At 37.7% G+C, this 15,181-nt stretch overlaps 1 long non-coding RNA gene across 1 annotated transcript in view; it reads left to right on the forward strand.

Moving 5' to 3' along the window:
* LOC133247205 (uncharacterized) overlaps window positions 1–14,817 on the forward strand; it is a 134,712-nt gene extending 119,895 nt beyond the window's left edge. The window contains exon 4 of the long non-coding RNA XR_009736315.1: window positions 14,578–14,817. This is a non-coding gene — a long non-coding RNA (uncharacterized LOC133247205). The remainder of the gene's footprint in view (window positions 1–14,577) is intronic.
* The last annotated feature ends 364 nt before the right edge of the window (window positions 14,818–15,181 follow it).

The raw sequence follows: 15,181 nt of genomic DNA on the forward strand, positions 1-15,181 counted from the left end.
AGTCACACTTTAAAAATAAAAATTTCATATAACATTTTCCCAGTTTAAAATTCCCCTATATTCATAATTATATTGCTTAAGAAATCTTCTAAAAAGTAAGTTGACAGTATTTGAGCCAGGTATTAAAGGATAATTAGGATCTATGATGGGATAAAGGTCATGGGCAGAGGAAATGAATTGTTTTTACTTGCAAAATCTTTGTTTATCAGAAATATATCACATTTTATGAAGAATAAATTTTTAAAAGCTCGATGAAGTTTTGTCTCTAAAAAAATTAAAATTTTGCTGGTGTGCCAATATATGTTCTCCAAAAAGAATGCCTCAGGATGTTTGGGAAAGCATCAATTTTTATAGTTCTTTTTGTGTTAGGCAGAATCTGATACCTAGTGACCTAAACCTGTGAATATTTTCTTACTGGACAAAAGAGTCTTTGCTGATGTGATTAAGTTAAGGAGTTTGGGATGGGGAAACTATCTTTGATTATCTGGGCAGGGCTAATTTAATCACATGGGCCACTGAAAAGAAAGAAAGTAGAAGAGAAGATCAGGAGATGTGAACTGAGAAGGAATCCACCCATTGTTACTGACTTTGAAAATGAAGGAAAGTAGCCATGAACGAAATAATGTGGGTGGTCTCAAGAGGCTGGCAAGTACCCTTAGCTGACAGCTATTAGGCACTCAGGGACACTAGTCCTATAACTGAAGGAAATTGATTTTTCCTCTAGAATCTCCAAAAAGAACTGTAACCCTGCCGACACCTTGAATTTAGCCCAGAGAGACCCTTGTTAGGTTCTTCACCTATGGAATTGTAAAGTAATGCACTGATGATGTTTAACCCGCTGTGAGTGTGTGCGTGCACAGTCATTTTAGTCGTGGTCTACTCTTTGCGACCCTATGGACTACAGCCTACCAGGCTCCTCTGTAGCCATGCTCTCCTCCAAGTCATCTTCCTGACACAGGGATCAAACTCTTGTTGCCTGTGTCTCCTGCATTGCAGGCAGATTCTTTACTGCTAAGCCACTGGAGAAGCCCTTAACCCACAAGATTCTACTTGTTACAGCAGCAATAGAAAACTAACATACCTTTAATACTAAGAGAATCAGGATAAAGCTTAGTGATGGTTCATGTACAAATCAAATCATGTACAGACCTGATCTATGAGGCTTTTTAGGTAAAACTTTTAACAAAACAAATTTTGGTGTCTGCTTTGCCTTGATTCATCTAAAGCACTGTTTTACATAATGGGTATTTAATAAATGCTCATCAGAGAAGAACTTTGAATGAAAATCTATTGTGTGGGAATTCCCTGGCAGTTCATTGGTTAGGACTCCATGCTTTCACTGCCAAGGGCTTGCGTTAAATTCCTCATCAGTGGACTAAGATCCTACATCCCACAAGCCCTGTGGCACAACCCCCCGCCACACAAAAAAATCTGTTATGTATTTGACTATCACTGTTTCTTTAGACCTGTTTCTTATACTGACTAGTCAGTATAAAATACTCTGCTGAATGAAGGCACTGTATTTTAATTCAGCTATGTCAAGAAAACATTTATAATCTGTATACTTTATGTTTTAAATTTCCTGCCTTGTCAGATCTCATAACCAATGTAATATCTTTACAACTTCCCTGTTCCACATCTACTCTTCTACATTATCTATCTTTCCTGAGACCCTAATCCTTCTCCTTAATTTTCAAGAAGGATAAATGATGTGCTGTGGTGGGCTAATGGTTCTAGTTCTTTATTTAGTATAAGCATCCTTACTTTTTTTGCTGAGTAGCTAAAATAGATAAGAAGAGTTAAAAGAAATTGTCAAGATTGATAAAGGAAACTTTTGAAAGCTATAGTTACTTGAAACAGTGGTTAGGTCACCCCAAATACATTATTTCAAAATAAAGAGTTTAACCGTCTGGTTAGTGTGATAATGGTTTTGGCATATCTTCTTACCATAGCATTTTATATCATAAGAAAAAAATTGATTCCGCTCAAATTAGTGTTTTGCCACTTTAGTATACAGGAGCCAGATGAAATGAAACAGAAGTCACTGAAAAGATTTGGAGTCAAACATTGCATTAAAGTATAAGTATTCTTCTCTTCTAATGTTCAATTAAAAAAAAAAAAACTCATTTGAAATAATTGTTCTGTAATGCTATTAAAAATTCTGCTACAATCAGAATTTCTGCCAAATTATTTTGGAAAGGTCCTGAGCTTTGGGGAACTGTTTGTACAGGTGGGATGTTTTAGCTGTCCTGATCAAACCTGATCTTTGTAGGCCTCACAGTATTTTGAATTCTCCAGCATCTTTAGGAATCTGAGTAAGCTGAGTTAGGTATAGTCTTCTAAGTTAGCCCTAGTCTAGATTCAAATTAGTTGAGTTCATTCTGGAAGCATGTCTAGGTAAATCAGCGCATTCTTTTTTTTTTTTTTTTAATTAATTTTGTTTTATTTTTAAACTTTACATAATTGTATTAGTTTTGCCAAATATCAAAATGAATCTGCCACAGGTATACATGTGTTCCCCATCCTGAACCCTCCTCCCTCCTCCCTCCCCATACCATCCCTCTGGGTCATCTCAGTGCACTAGCCCCAAGCATCCAGTATCGTGCATCGAACCTGGACTGGCATCTCGTTTCATACATGATATTTTACATGTTTCAATGCCATTGTCCCAAATCTTCCCACCCTCTCCCTCTCCCATAGAGTCCATAAGACTGTTCTATACATCAGTGTCTCTTTTGCTGTCTCGTACACAGGGTTATTGTTACCATCTTTCTAAATTCCATATATATGCATTAGTAATCTGTATTGGTGTTTTTCCTTCTGACTTACTTCACTCTGTATAATAGGCTCCAGTTTTATCCACCTCATTAGAACTGATTCAAATGTATTCTTTTTAATGGCTGAGTAATACTCCATTGTGTATATGTACCACTGCTTTCTTATCCATTCATCTGCTGATGGGCATCTAGGTTGCTTCCATGTCCTGGCTATTATAAACAGTGTTGCGATGAACATTGGGGTACACGTGTCTCTTTCCCTTCTGGTTTCCTCAGTGTGTATGCCCAGCAGTGGGATTGCTGGGTTATAAGGCAGTTCTATTTCCAGTTTTTTAAGGAGTCTCCACACTGTTCTCCATAGTGGCTGTACTAGTTTCCATTCCCACCAACAGTGTAAGAGGGTTCCCTTTTCTCTACACCCTCTCCAGCATTTATTATTTGTAGACTTTTGGATCGAAGCCATTCTGATTGGTGTGAAATGGTACCTCATAGTGGTTTTGATTTGCATTTCTCTGATAATGAGTGATGTTGAGCATCTTTTCATGTGTTTGTTAGCCATCTGTATGTCTTCTTTGGAGAAATGTCTATTTAGTTCTTTGGCCCATTTTTTGATTGGGTCATTTATTTTTCTGGAGTTGAGCTGTAGGAGTTGCTTGTATATTTTTGAGATTAGTTGTTTGTCCATTGCTTCATTTGCTATTATTTTCTCCCATTCTGAAGGCTGCCTTTTCACCTTGCTAATAGTTTCCTTTGATGTGCAGAAGCTTTTAAGGTTAATTGGGTCCCATTTGTTTATTTTTGCTTTTATTTCCAATATTCTTGGAGGTGGGTCATAGAGGATCCTGCTGTGATGTATGTCAGAGAGTGTTTTGCCTATGTTCTCCTCTAGGAGTTTTATAGTTTCTGGTCTTACGTTTAGATCTTTAATCCATTTTGAGCTTATTTTTGTGTATGGTGTTAGAAAGTGTTCTAGTTTCATTCTTTTACAAGTGGTTGACCAGATTTCCCAGCACCACTTGTTAAAGAGATTGTCTTTAATCCATTGTATATTCTTGCCTCCTTTTTCAAAGATAAGGTGTCCATATGTGCATGGATTTATCTCTGGGCTTTCTAATCTATACTACATGCTTCATCCATCCACCCGTTCAGCCATCCAATGAGGAAGAATAAGAATTCCTGATCACAAGAAAAGACTGTAAGGAAGACAAATTACATATTTGGTGGTGCTGTGTTAGCAATTTTTTATTAGATATTAGGTTGGTGCAAAGGAAATTTCAGTGTTTGCATTGTTGAAATTTGCCATTTGATATTGGAATACATTCTTAAATGTGGTTATGTTATACATAATTTTAATGTACATTTATTGCTCTTATTTTGCTAATGACTTATTGCTTGCTATTTATTTTATATATTTTTTAGACTATGGAAATGGTGTTAGACAAAAAGCAAATTCTAGCAATTTTTTAATTCTCATTCAAAATGGGTCATAAAGCAGCAGAGATAACTTGCAACATTAACAAGACTTTTGCTCCAGGTACTGGAGAAGGCAATGGCAACCCACTCCAGTACTCTTGCCTGGAGAATCCCATGGACGCAGGAGCCTGGTGGGTTGCAGTCTACGGGATCGCACAGAGTCGAACACGACTGAAGCGACTTAGCAGCAGCACTCCTAAGGAACATAGAGTGCAGTGGTGGTTCAAGAAGTTTTTCAAAGGAGAGGAGAGACTTGATGATAAGGAGCATAGTGGCTGGCTATCGGAAGTTGACAATGACCAACTGAGAGCATCATCGAAGCATATCCTCTTAAAACTACATGAGAAGTTGTCGACAAACTCGAAGTGGACTATTCTATGGTCATTTGGCATTTGAAGCAAATTGGAAAAGTGAAAAAGCTCAATAAGTGGATGTCTCATGAGCCCACCAAAAAAACAAACAAACAAAAACTATCATTTTTGAAGTGTTGTCTTCTCTTACTATATGCAACAAAAAACCATTTTTAATTGGATTGTGGCATGTAACATGTGACGAAAAGTGGATTTTATATGATAACTGGTGATGACTAGCTGAGTGGGTGGACCAAGAAGAAGCTCCAAAGCTCTTCCCAAAGCCAAGCTTCCACCAAAAAAAGGTCATGGTCACTTTTGGTGGTCTGCTTCTGGTCTGATCCACTGCAGCTTTCTGAATCCAGGCAAAACTATTATATCTGAGAAGTATGCTCAGCAAATCAGTGAGATGCACTGAAAAGCGAAATGCCCTCAGTGAATTGGACTATGAAGTTTTGCCTCATCCTTCATATTCACCTGACCTCTCACCAACCAACTACCACTTCTTCAAGCATCTCAACAACAATTTAGCAGGGAGAATGCTCCCACAACCAGCAGGATGCAGAAAATGCTTTCCAAGAGTTCATTCGATCTTGCAGCACAGATTTGTATGCTACAGGAAGAAACAAACATTTCTCATTGGCAAAATTGTGTTGATTGTAATGGTTCCTATTTTGATTAATAGAGATATGGCTGAGCCTAGTTATAACTGTTTAAAATTCAAGGTCCGAAACCTCAATTACTTTTACACCAACATGATGTTTTCGTGGTCACTTGTGCTAATTTGTCTAGAGCAGCTTCGGTTAAAACCAGTACAGTCTCCTTCTTAGCCTATATGTCCTAATCATTTGTCTGGGCATTAAGTGCACCATATTTTGGAGATGTTAATAACATACTTTAACTTTGGTAGGAAATTAAGCCCTCTGAAAAAGAATACATAGAAGAACTGTACAAAAAAGATCTTCATGACGTAGATAAACACGATGGTGTGATCACTCACCTAGAGCCAGACATCCTGGAATGTGAAGTCAAGCGGGCCTTAGAAAGCTAGTGGAGGTTATGGAATTCCAGTTGAGCTATTTCAAATCCTGAAAGATGATGCTGTGAAAGTGCTACACTCAATATGCCAGCAAATTTGGAAAACTCAGCAGTGGTCACAGGACTGGAAAATGTCAGTTTTCATTCCAATCCCAAAGAAAGGCAATGCCAAAGAATGCTCAAACTACTGGACAATTGCACTCATCTCACACGCTAGTAAAGTAATGCTCAAAGTTCTCCAGGCCAGGCTTCAGCAATATGTGAACTGTGAACTTCCAGACGTTCAAGCTGGTTTTAGAAAAAGCAGAGGAACCAGAGATCAATCCGCTGGATTATTGAAAAGCAAGAGAGTTCCAGAAAAACATCTATTTCTGCTTTAGTGACTATGCCAAAGCCTTTGTATGGATCACAATAAACTGTGGAAAATTCTGAAAGAGATGGGAATACCAGACCACATGACCTGCCTCTTGAGAAACCTGTATGCAGGTCAGGAAGCAACAGTTAGAACTGGACATGGAACAACAGACTGGTTCCAAAGAGGAAAAGGAGTACATCAAGGCTGTATATTGTCACTCTGCTTATTTAACTTCTATGCAGAGTACATCATGAGAAACACTGGGCTGGAAGAAGCACAAGCTGGAATCCAGATTGCTGGGAGAAATATCAATAACCTCAGATATGCAGATGACATCACCCTTATGGCAGAAAGTGAAGAAGAACTAAAAAGCCTCTTGATGAAAATGAAAGAGGAGAATGAAGAAGTTGGCTTAAAACTCAACATTCAGAAAACTAAGATCTTGGCATCTCATCCCATCACTTCATGGAAAACAGATGGGGAAACAGTGGAAACAGTGTCAAATTTAATTTTGGGGTCTCCAAAGTCACTGCAGATGGTTATTGCAGCCATGAAATTAAAAGATGCTTACTCCTTGAAAGGAAAGTTATGACCAACCTAGATAGCATATTCAAAAGCAGAGACATTACTTTGCCAACAAAGGTCTGGCTAGTCAAGGCTATGGTTTTTCCTGTGGTCATGTATGGATGTGAGAGTTGGACTGTGAAGGCTGAGTGCTGAAGACTTGATGCTTTTGAACTGTGGTGTTGGAGAAGACTCCTGAGAGTCCCTTGGACTGCAAGGAGATTCAACCAGTCCATCCTAAAGGAGATCAGTCCTGGGTGTTCATTGCAAGGACTAATGCTGAGGCTGAAACTGCAATACTTTGGCCACCTCATGCGAAGAGTTGACTCATTGGAAAAGACCCTGATGCTGGGAGGGATTGGGGGCAGGAGGAGAAGGGGACGACAGAGGATGAGATGGTTGGATGGCATCACCGACTTGATGAACATGAGTTTGGGTGAACTCCAGGAGTTGGTGATGGACAGGGAGGCCTGGCGTGCTGCAATTCATGGGGTCGCAAAGAGTCGGACACCACTGAGTGACTGAACTGAACTGAACTGAAAAAAGGAGCAAACACTGTGGGTTAAGATCAAGCACACTGTTAAGTAATATGTTAACATTGCTGAGAGTATAATTCTTACTCCTCCTTAGAATCTGCTGCTTTTGTGTTATACTTTCTATATAATATATGTTTTGGTAAGCAAAAGAGATATTCACTCTTTTTCTGTCTCTTAATTAGAAAAATTAAGACATACCATTAGACAGGTATGACAGTTTATGTATGTTTATGACAGTTTATGTATGTTTATTTTCCTGTTCTGGAAAGACTAAAATATGAATAATTTAGGTTTTAAGGAATGCCTTTTTCTTTTCCATTGGGATGCCTTTTTCTATGCTTTGTATGCTTCTCTTAACATCTTTGAAGAGCTGGAGAGCCAAGAAAAGTGGGCTGGTTGGGGGTGGGGGAAGAGATCCCTTAGTCTAGGCTTTTAGGAGAGTACTGTATCATTGGCTTCACTGCAGCTAGGGGCTTCACGTTACAACAATAAATAGTGTGCACTCGCCTTTGGATACCTCTCTGCTGAACTGGAACAGTAGAATAATATCTCAGCATGTGTAAGAAGAGGAAAAGAAAATTTTTATCCTAAATATGGTAAATGTAACAAACATTTTGACACTTAAATACAGCTGAATGTATAGAAAGCCAAATGTCTGGAAAAAACATAACTGTAGGATCTTTTCAACTTCAATTGCTTTGGCACTGTAGAGTTTTTAAGATAAATCATGTATTTCTTATGGATCGATGATATATCTACAAATTAACCTGTACTATCTTAAAGTTCTTTTTTCTGAGTTTACTTTCTTTTCAGCGTATAATAAGTGAGGTATGTTACTCAGACTGGGCTTCCTGGTGGCTCAGTGGAAAGAATCTGCCTGCAGTGCAGGAGACTCAGGTTCGAGCCCTGGATCAGGAAGATCCCCTGGAGAAAGAAATGGTAACCCACTCCGGTAATCTCGCCTGGGAAATCCCATGGACAGAGGTGCCTGGTGGGCAACAGGCCATGGGTCGCAAAAGAATCAGACAGGACTTAGAGACTAAACAACAGCAACTCAGAATCAGCTTTGGAGAAAATTGGAACATTAGTGATGTTCCTATGAGTTTTCACCTCCTTCTAATTTTCTGGTATCTTCATGGTATTCTGTGTGGTCCAACATCTCCCATTGAAGTTCTTCTAATATGGTAATGCATATGCAATTTGAGGCTGGAAGGTAGAGAAATTTATGTTGGTAGGAACTGGATAGTCCATTAATGAACCCAGCAGGTGCCCATTTTCTCCATGTATGACCACTATTAATTTTGAATATGAAAACAGAAATATACTGAATGTTGATTGAGCTCTTTGTTTTGCTTAAAAGAATGCATTTTTATTGTGAAAATCAACTATGTCTGATAAAATTTTACTGTTCTAAAGGAGTTCAATTTTCTTATTTATGTTAAAAATATTTTGTTCATCTGTGTGCAAATTATTTACTGAATATTTGTAATTTTCTCAATTTTTAAAATTTCCAATACTATACTTAATAATTACATTGTTTGTATATTTCAGAAAATAAAAGATATTAAAGTTCAGAATAGCAGAGGAAAATGCCAGTATAATTTTTCTGTTTACCAAAAGCAGTTTTCCTAAAATATCTTCCTCAAATATCTGACAAGTAGCACAAAGAAAAAAAAAAAAACCTCCTGCTTAATTACTTGTCAGTCTCCGTATATTTATCTTGAACTGAAACTGATTTTTCTACAGAAATAATTCTGAGCTTATCAGTAACTGTCAATGGATTTTTTTTTTTAATGTGATGAGAAAGCATTTCATTCAAATCAAAGCCTTATGTTCGCAATGGCTCATCACATAAGACAATCTTTGTGTGTAATCCTCTGTGATGGATAATGCAGTTCCTTGTACCTTCTGTGTGTGTGTGTGTGTGTGTGTGTGTGTGTGTGTGTTATCCAAAGCTAATAAAGGAAGAATGGGGTGGTTGCTGCTGGGAAGGAAAAATAGGAAGAAAAAAGCTGTATCAACAGGAGATTTCAAGAAAATAAAAAGAGCTTAGGCTTGATGACTAAAATCCAAAACCGGAACTTGGCAATTATGAGCTGGAAGGTATTCATGCATTTTATGAGTAACCCTATTTTTGGCTGAGACATAATTCAAAGGAATCACTCACTGCTTGAAAGAAAGCCTAGGTATATTGGCACAGTCACTGAAAAACAACATTTCTATAGTGCTTCCAGCAGCTCTTTATTACTGAAAGGAATAAAAGTGGAAAATCTCCTTCACTTGGGGCTTTAAAGATAGCCACCTACCAGCATTTTACTTTCTTAGTGTTAAAAAGATGAGATAATCATCTTTTTTCCTGAAAGATTTGTTATAGAACAGCTTAGTAACTTACGATATATTCCTTATAGATTAACCATTTCTAATCTGTGCTTAAATTAATTTTCATAAAAAGGTTTTTCTGAAGGTCAGAATGAAGCTACCCTGACTCTGCAGTTCTCTAAAATTCGGCAGGAAGCTGTTTGAATGGAAACATCATGTGTGTGATTCCTGCTAAGCATCTCTCTGACATGCAGAATAATCAAGACCTTTTGGTGAAACCAGTTCCCTCATTGGTCTTGAGCATGATTGATGGCAATGTGAGGCTGCTTTGCTCATGGAATTTCAGAGATCTGTGGCATGTTTATATTGAAGGGTGAAGTCATTCTAATGCCACAAGAATCGGACACCCAGCACAGCCAGTATCTGCAACACAAAACTTGTATTGGGTAACTTTTTATTGAAGCAGCAGATGAAAGAATTTATGAAAAAATGAATGAGTTAAATAGTTCAGATGTGTTGCAGGACGATGTATCTTTAATTCTAATCAGGTGTCTTCAGAATGGGTGGGCTCTGTCATGAGAGTTACAATTCCATAAGAAAATCTAGAGCAAGTTCAGCAAATATTCAGTACAACAGCCATCATTCCTTGAGACGTAGTTAATCTGTCAGGGCACTCTTCTGAACCCAAGAGATTTTAGACTCTTATTTCTCAATAAGAGTTCACCAGGCAGTCATTTCCAACCAATCAGAGTTGGCATAAGAAAGTCAAATATCTATCTTTGTTCTAAACAAACTAGTAGAATCCTTAAAAAAAAAAAAAAAAAAGAGCCTCACATTTTTCTGTCTTTTTTAAGTAGTACATTTTGCACAACCCATTCATTTACTCCTTATTTACTCGAATTGTCAAGAAATGCGCTGAAAGGAAGCCTAGGTATATTGGCACATATGAAATTTTAAAATGAAAATGTATATGAAAATTTTATGGAGAAACAATCATGTGGAATGCTAGATATAGGTACTGTTCTTTGCCCTAAATCTTTAACTGGATTAGTCACATAGGGATCACCTGAGTATCTTATAAAAATGTATATCATATTCAGTAGGTCTGGAGAAGGTAATTCATGTGTGCATGCTAAGTAGCTTCAGTCATGTCTCACTCTTTGCAACCCTATGGACTGTAGCCTGCCAAGCTCCTCAGTCTACGGGATTCTCCAGGCAAGAAGAGTAGAGTGGGTTGCATGCCTTCCTCCAGGGCATCTTCCTGACTCAGAGATGGGACCGGTGTCTTTTTATGTCTCCAGCTTTGGCAGGTGGGGTCTTTACCACTAGAGCCACTTGGGAAGCCTGGAGAAGGTAATAAATATTTGCATATCTAATAAGATCATTGTCAGATATGCCAATCTTGCTGGTTGGCCCTCCAACCACATTTTGAATAGTGAGAGGAGATAGTTGATTTTCAACCTTGGCTTCACATTGAAGCTACTAGAGAGCTTTAAAAATATTGAGAGCTGGGTCCTTCCTCAGAGGTTCTGACTTAATATGACCAGGATGTGACTTGCACATTTGGATACTCACATAATCCTTTAGGAAATTGTAATATGCAGTCAAAGTTGAGCTTTGCATTTTTGAACTTTTGATTCTTTTGAACTGTGGTATTGGAGAAGACTCTTGAGAATCCCTTGGACTGCAGGGAGATCAAACCAGTCAATCCTAAAGGAAATCAATCCTGAATATTCATTGGAAGGACTGATGCTGAAATTGAAGCTCCAATACTTTGGCCACCTGATGCAAAGAGCCGGGAAATGGGATGCTGGGAAAGATTGAAGGCAGGAAGAGAAGGGGATGGCAGAAGATGAGATGGTTGCATCACACCACTGACTGAGACTCATTGGACATTAGTTTGAGCAAGGTCTGGGAGATGGTGAAGGACAGGAAAGCTTTGTATGCTGTGGTCTGTGGGATCACAAAGAGTCGGACATGACTGAATGACTGAATGACAATGTGTGGTCAAAACTGAGAGTCACCAGTTTAAGCTGACACAAGCCATGCTTCTGGTACTTCATCAACATGCAGTTGATGTCATGGAGCTCACTCAAAATACCCTTCTCACCCTCTAAGCCCTCACTCATTTTGATTCACCCTTTACTTAACTTTGCTCTTGTTTTTATGACCTTTATCTCAGTTTTTGCTCCTGGTCTCCCATTTGACTTCTCTTGTCATCAAAAGCTTCCTTCCCTTGACGTTTCTCAGGGTGATTTGGGTTGGCTTGTTCTTTTCATCTTATAGCCACTGGCTCTTTTGAATAGGAATTTCTTGCTTATATTTTGGTGCCATGAAAAATGTTATGTACTCAGGCTCATGAGCTGGAAGGAGGTCAGAGATTTTTCTGAACCTTGGGAGTTCAGAGGCTGTGACTTAAAAAATAAGAACCAAAGAATTCTCAGTATTCCCTCAATAATCATAAAATGATACAGCTGGAAAAAAATCTAAAAGATTATCTTGTTCAGTATCTTTGTGTCAGATATGTCGTCAGGTGACTCTCAGTGAGTAATACCCTTGTATGGTCCTCTCTCCTTGAAAGGGGTGCAGCCTGTGACTTGCCTCTATGCAATAGAAAGTGAGAAGGGTGATGAGATGTCAGATTCATGACTACATTTAGTTATATGATGACGTCTTAGCCAACCAGAGAGAGAGAGAAACTGTTCAATTGTCCTGGAAGAAACCACTAACCACATTGTGACCTGTCTGTGGTAAACGTCACATGGTCCAAGAACCATGGACAGTTTCTGAACAGCCTCCAATCAACAGCCAACACAAAGACAGGTCCCTTAGTCACACAACCCTAAGGAAACAAATTCTATTCACATCATGATGACCTTTTAAGCAGCCTCTTCTCTGGTCAAGCCCGCAGAAGTGAATGCAGCCCACCCGGCGCCATTACTGCAGCCTATTGAGATCCTGAACAGAGGAACTAGCCAAGCTATGATGAGATTTTTTACTTACACAAACTAGGAGATAAAAGTATATGTGTGTGCAATAATTTATTACACAGCAGTAGAATACTAATACAATAGTCATTTTACAGATAAGGAAACAGAGGTCTGGAGCTTATATGACTTGTAAACAATACCCTGTAAATTAACAGCAGAGTTAACATAGAATTTGGGACTTATAACTCCTACTCTGGACTTTGTTTCTTCTTTTAATAAAGAATTTTTAGAGCAGCTTGAGGTTCACAAGGAGGAACCTCAAGCTGCTCTAAATCTAATATCCTTCAACCTATTGAGGAGAAGGATAAGATACAGAGATTCCCCATATGTCTCCTTCCCCACCCTGAGTCATGGCAACCCACTCCAGTGTTCTTGCCTGGAGAATCCCAGGGACGGGGGGTGCCTGGTGGGCTGCCATCTATGGGGTTGCACAGAGTCGGACACGACTGAAGCAGCTTAGCAGCAGCCACCCTGCATCTATAACTTCTGCCCTTATTAACATTCCTCTCCAGAGTATTACATTTGTTACAATAGATGAACCTACCTTGACACATTGTTGTCACTCAAAGTCTATAGTTTGCATGAGAACTGACCCCTAGTGTTGTGTATTCTATTAATTTGGACACATTTATAATAGTGGTCTCTTCTTTTTGACTAAATTTGAAAGAATAACTAAATAGAATACAAACAAAATACGTAAGATAAATAATGAATTATCATAGAGAAAAACACTAGATTCTCTCTACTCATTATATCTTCTTTACGGTGCTTTTTTCTTGGATGTTTCATGAGACGTTAAATAATAATAATGTTTTTGAATTTGGTTATTTTTCAGTTATTAGTCATTGATAAGAAGATATTAGACTTTTGAAAAATCAGCAAAATGCAGAGGCAGGGGAAATATATCATTACTATTATATACAGTTGTCAAGGAAAACAAAGTGTATCTTTCTATAATCAAAAAACATTAAACCAAATATTAATTTTATTTCAAAACCAAAAGAAAACAAACAAAATACTTGGAATACATGAAATTTACCCTCTTCTAAAATAGATATTGAATAAATAGAATGAACTCTACCAACGATTCAGCAAACTTAAAATTAAGAACATTGTTTCAGCTTTTAAAATGTAATATATTTTTGCATAGTTGTCAGAAAAAATACCTATTAAAGTTTCTTTTCACAATATTTTGAATAAGCGACCACATTTTTCCCCCTTTGTCTGAAACTTTGATATAGAATTCAGTTCCTGGAATAAATATTGAGTCCGTATGAAGGGCCAGGTATGTTAATCACTGGAATTGCAAAGATAAATTAGGTAGAAATTCCCTCAAAGAGTTAACAGTCAAGTTCATATCCTCCTGCATGCTGGCATCATTAACAGTGAGAAAAATGACAGTCATCATAGGCATTTGGTTCATATGATTGGGAAGAGTGTAGGTTGATTGCCTGATTGATGTTTAGTATAATGCTAGGTTCTCTGGAGTGCAAGAAAAAGCTGAAATACATTGTCCCTAAATCTTAAGCACCTCATTAAGGGCTTTGAAATAGTGAAAAAAAAAAAAATAGAGTTGTGATTTTTAACCTAGTGGTAAAAGAACCACATTTCTTCTATTCTACTTTTAATTCTTTAATATCACAATATACTAGAAATGGATATTGGGCAATGGAATTTACCAAGCAGATTGCCACCCCTACATTTATTTGAGGGGCAGGGTATCATTCTTGGAAGATCACAGATTTTATTTAGATTTACATAGAGTATCATTTGATCTCTGGTTGTATAACTTTTGTGTAAGCTTCATCCAATCTCTTTGAGTATCAGATTCCTTATCTATTAAATGTGTGCTTTACAGAGTCATGAAAATCACCTGAGATCTTCTAAGCAGCTGGCATACTTTCACCTGTTGGATACTAAAGATAATATTTTTGGATGTGAAGTGTCTGGATGTGATAAGTATTTCTTATCACTTTTCTTCTTTAAACTGAAGCTTTAGCTGGTTACATGACTAACCAGATAAAGATTCTATTTATAAGCCTCCCTTGCAATTAGCTGTAGTCCTGTGATTCGACTCTGGACAATGAGATTTAAGCACAAGTTGTTGATGCAACTTCCAGATTATCTCTTACAAGGCTTTGTCTCCCTCTGCTCTTGATTTTCTCCCTCTCACAGGCTGAAATGTGGATCAGATCAGAAGCCATGTTCAATTTGGAACAAGCCCCTAGGGGTCACAGAGGAACAGAAATGGAAGGCAGTCTGGATCTCTGATGCCATCAATCCGTCATACCAGCAATGGAAAACCTTCTCAGGTTATTTTGGAGAGAAATAAATAAATTATTCTTGGTAAGGAAAAAAAAAAAAGATGGAAAGTGAGTATGGAATTTGTATGTTTACAAAGAAGCAGAATTTAGTTCCAACCAACTAGTATCCCACCTTCTATAAAGTAGATTACCTTCTAGAAAAAGTACTCAGATCTCAATAGTAGCACTAGTTTTAAACCTATATTTAAAACCTTTTAGATGATATTCTAAAAGAAGAGAAACATACTCCATTTTACTAATACAGAATTCTATACATCAAAACAAAGCATGACGTTCATGGAAAATCTGAAAAAAGCAAATCTGGAATGACTGTCAACTGTATCTTCAGCAATAATACAAATCTTTGATATCCCAAATAAAGATTGGTTCAAATACAAATTAGTATGAAATGGGAAAATTTTAATGCAGAATTATTTGAGTTTTGTTACTGAAGAGTGATATCAGAGAGGGAGGAG

The sequence above is a fragment of the Bos javanicus genome, chromosome 5 (genome assembly GCF_032452875.1).
Source record: "Bos javanicus breed banteng chromosome 5, ARS-OSU_banteng_1.0, whole genome shotgun sequence".
NCBI lineage: Eukaryota > Metazoa > Chordata > Mammalia > Artiodactyla > Bovidae > Bos > Bos javanicus.